The sequence below is a fragment of the Arachis ipaensis genome, chromosome B3 (assembly GCF_059453495.1).
Source record: "Arachis ipaensis isolate K30076 ecotype BB chromosome B3, ASM5945349v1, whole genome shotgun sequence".
Taxonomy (NCBI): domain Eukaryota; kingdom Viridiplantae; phylum Streptophyta; class Magnoliopsida; order Fabales; family Fabaceae; genus Arachis; species Arachis ipaensis.
In genome coordinates this window covers 123,256,727-123,261,306 of record NC_142438.1, presented here as the reverse complement: position 1 = coordinate 123,261,306, position 4,580 = coordinate 123,256,727, and the positions used below count along the sequence as shown (strand labels likewise).

The window sequence follows — 4,580 nt, the reverse complement described above, 5'->3', positions numbered from 1 at the left end:
ATCAATTAGTTTCTCTGATGCAACAGAATTGCAAGTTTTATGGACTTCCATCCGAAGATCCCTTTCAGTTCTTAACTGAACTCTTACAGATCTGTGATATTGTTAAGACCAATGGGGTTGATCCCGAGGTCTACAGGCTTATGCTTTTCTCGTTTGCTGTAAGAGACAGAGCTAGAGTATGGTTGGACTCTCAACCTAAAGATAGCCTAAACTCTTGGGATAAGCTGGTCACGGCTTTCTTAGCCAAGTTCTTTCCTCCTCAAAAGCTTAGCAAGCTTAGAGTGGATGTTCAAACCTTCAGACAGAAAGAAGGTGAATCCCTCTATGAAGCTTGGGAGAGATACAAGAAACTGACCAAAAAGTGTCCTTTTGACATGCTTTCAGAATGGACCATCCTGGATATATTCTATGATGGTCTGTCTGAGTTATCAAAGATGTCACTGGACCATTCTGCAGGTGGATCCATTCACCTAAAGAAAACGCCTGCAGAAGCTCAAGAACTCATTGACATGGTTGCAAATAACCAGTTCATGTAGACTTCTGAAAGGAAACCTGTGAATAATGAGACGCTTATGAGAAAGGGAGTTTTTGAAATTGATACTCTGAATGCCATATTGGCTCAGAATAAAATATTGACTCAGCAAGTCAATATGATTTCTCAGAGTCTGAATGGATTGAAGGAATCATCCAACAGTACTAAAGAGGCCTTTTCTGAAGAAGAAGCTTATGATCCTGAGAACCCTGCAATAGCAGAGGTAAATTACATGGGTGAACTCTATGGAAACACCTATAATTCCTCATGGAGGAATCATCCAAATTTCTCATGGAAGGATCAACAAAAGCCTCAACAAGGCTTTAACAATGGCAAAAGAAACAGGTTTAGCAATAGCAAGCCTTTTCCATCATCCACTCAGCAAAAGACAGAGAGCTCTGAGCAGGATCCCTCTAGCTTAGCAAACATAGTCTCTGATCTATCTAAGGCCACTCTAAGTTTCATGAATGAAATGAGGTCCTCCATTAGAAATTTGGAGGCACAAGTGGGCCAGCTGAGTAAAAGGATCACTGAAACCCCTCCCAGTACTCTCCCAAGCAATACAGAAGAGAATCCAAAAAAAGAGTGCAAGGTCATTGAATTAACCATCATGGCCGAACCTACAAGGGAGGGAGAGGACGTGAATCCCAGTGAGGAAGACCTCCTGGGACGTCTAGTGATCAGCAAGGAGTTTCCCTCTGAGGAACCAAAGGAATCTGAGACTCATCTAGAGACCATAGAGATTCCATTGAACCTCCTTATGCCATTCATGAGCTCTGATAAGTATTCTTCTTCTGAAGAGAATGAAGATGTTACTGAAGAGCAAGTTGCCAAGTACCTTGGTGCAATCATGAAGCTGAATGCCAAATTATTTGGTAATGAGACTTGGGAAGATGAACCTCCCTTGCTCATCAATGAACTAAGTGATCTGGATCAACTGAGATTGCCTCAGAAGAAACAGGATCCTGGAAAGTTCATAATACCTTGTACCATAGGCACCATGACCTTTGAGAAGGCTCTATGTGACCTTGGATCAGGGATAAACCTCATGCCACTCTCTGTAATGGAGAAACTGGGAATCTTTGAGGTGCAAGCTGCCAGAATCTCATTAGAGATGGCAGACAACTCAAGAAAATAGGCTTATCGACAAGTAGAGGACGTGCTAGTAAAGGTTAAAGGCCTTTACATCCCTGCTGATTTTATAATCCTAGACACTGGGAAGGATGAGGATGAATCCATCATCCTTGGAAGACCCTTCCTAGCTACAGCAAGAGCTGTGATTGATGTGGATAGAAGAGAATTGATCCTTCAACTGAATGAGGACAACCTTGTGTTTAAAACTCAAGGATCTCCTTCTGTAACCATGGAGAAGAAGCATGAAAAGCTTCTCTCACTGCAGAGTCAACCAAAGCCCCCACAGTCAAACTCTAAGTTTGATGTTGGGAGGCCACAACCAAACTCTAAGTTTGGTGTTGAACCCCCACATTCAAACTCTAAGTTTGGTGTTGGAAGGTTCCAACCTTGCTCTGATTATCTGTGAGGCTCCATGAGAGCTCACTGTCAAGCTATTGACATTAAAGAAGCGCTTGTTGGGAGGCAACCCAATGTTATTTAATCATATCTATTTTATTTTCTCTTTGTTATTTCATGTTTTATTAGGTTGATGATAATATGGAGTCACAAAAACTACTGAAAAAAAAATCAAAAACAGAATGAAAAACAGCATTAAAAACAGCACACCCTGGAGGAGAGGCATGCTGGCGTTAAACGCCAGAAACAAGCATATGTCTGGCGTTTAACGCCAGAACCAAGGATCTACCTGGCATTAAACGCCAGAAACAAGCTGCATTTGGGCGTTTAACGCCAGAAACAGGCAGCAGTCTGGCGTTAAACGCCAGGATTGCACAGCAAGGGCGTTTTACACGCCTAATTGGGGCAGGGATGTTAAGTCCTTGACCCCACTTGATCTGTGGATCCCACAGGATCCCCTCAGGATATGTGGACCCCACAGGATCCCCACTTTTTCTTCTCTCCTCTTCACACCTTTTCATAACTCTCTTCCCCAAATGCCCTTCACCAATCACTTCAATCACTTTTTCCCATCACCCCCTCATCACTCACATCCATCTTCTCTTCCCCATAAACCCCACCTACCTTTAAATTCAAAATATTTTCCCTCCCAAACCCAACCCTAAATGGCCGAACCTTAACCCTCCCCCCACTCCTATATAAACCCCTCATTCTTTCTTCATTTTCACACAACATAAACCTCTCTTCTCCCCCTTGGCCGAAACAACCTCTCTCTCCCTCTCCTCCATTTCTCTTCTTCTCCTTCTTCTTTCTTTCTTCTTTTGCTCGGGGACGAACAAATATTTTAAGTTTGGTGTGGTAAAAAGCATTGCTTTTTGTTTTCCATAACCATCAATGGCACCTAAGGCCAGAGAAACCTCAAGAAAGAGGAAAGGGAAGGCAATTGCTTCCACCTCTGAGCCATGGGAGATGGAGAGATTCATCTCAAAGGTCCATCAAGACCACTTTTATGAAGTTGTGGCCAAGAAGAAAGTGATCCCTGAGGTTCCTTTCAAGCTCAAAAAGAATGAGTATCCGGAGATCCGACTTGAGATCCAAAGGAGAGGTTGGGAAGTTCTCACCAACCCCATTCAATAAGTTGGGATCCTAATAGTTCAAGAGTTCTATGCAAATGCATGGATCACTAGGAACCATGATCAAAGTGTGAACCCGAATCCAAAGCATTGGCTCACCATGGTTCGGGGAAAATACTTAGATTTCAGTCCAGAAAATGTAAGGCTAGCGTTCAACTTGCCAATGATAGAAGAGAACGCACGCCCCTACACAAGAAGGGTCAACTTTGATCAAAGGTTGGACCAAGTCCTCATAGACATATGTGAGGAAGGAGCTCAATGGAAAATTGACTCAAGAGGACAAGCCCATCACCAAGAAAAGGATGGAGCAAATAAGAGATCATGGACCTCAACATGAGCATGAGGAAATTCCTCACCATGAAATTCCTGAGATGCCTCAAGGGATGCACTTTCCTCCACAGGATTATTGGGAGCAAATCAACACTTTCCTAGGAGAATTAAGTTCCAATATGGGACAACTAAGGGTGGAGCACCAAGAGCACTCCATCATCCTCCATGAAATTAGAGAAGATCAAAGAGCTATGAGGGAGGAGCAAGAAAGACAAGGAAGAGATATAGAGGAGCTCAAGAGCACCATTGGTTCTTCAAGAAGATGAAGACGCCACTTTCACTAAGGTGGACTCATTCCTTAATCTCCTTGTTTATTTATTTTCTTGTTTTTCGATTTTTAAGCTTTATGATTATTTATATTTGTGTCTTACTATATGATCACTAGTGTCTAAGTGTCTATGCCTTAAAGTTATGAATATGAATCCATCACCTCTCTTAAATGAAAACTGTTTTAAAAACAAAAGAACAAGAAGTACAGGGTTTTGAATTCATCCTTGAAACTAGTTTAATTATTTTGATGTGGTAACAATACTTTTTGTTTTCTGAATGTATGCTTGAACAGTGCATATGTCTTTTAAAGTTATTGTTTATGAATGTTAAATATGTTGGCTCTTGAAAGAATGATGAAAAGGAGAAATGTTATTTGATAATCTGAAAAATCATAAAAATGATTCTTAAAGCAAGAAAAGCAGTGAGTACAAAAGCTTCCAGAAAAAAAATAGCGAAAAAAAGGAAAATAGAAAAAGAAAAAGCAAGCAGAAAAAGCCAAAAGCTCTTAAAACCAAAAGGCAAGAGCAAAAAGCCAAAACCCTTTAAAACCAAAAGGCAAGGATAAATAAAAAGGATCCAAGGCTTTGAGCATCAGTGGATAGGAGGGCCTAAAGGAATAAAATCCTGGCCTAAGCGGCTAAACCAAGCTGTCCCTAACCATGTGCTTGTGGCGTGAAGGTGTCAAGTGAAAATTTGAGACTGAGCGGTTACAGTCAAGGTCCAAAGCAAAAAGAAGAGTGTGCTTAAGAACCCTGGACACCTCTAATTGGGGACTTTAGCAAAGC

The 4,580-nt window shown here is 41.5% G+C and overlaps 1 non-coding gene across 1 annotated transcript; it reads right to left on the bottom strand.

The window, feature by feature from the left end:
- Positions 1-272: 272 nt before the first annotated feature.
- LOC148572323 (small nucleolar RNA R71) lies at positions 273-380 on the bottom strand. Its single transcript, XR_015880491.1, has one exon. It is a non-coding gene; the product is annotated as a small nucleolar RNA R71 (small nucleolar RNA).
- Positions 381-4,580: the final 4,200 nt, after the last annotated feature.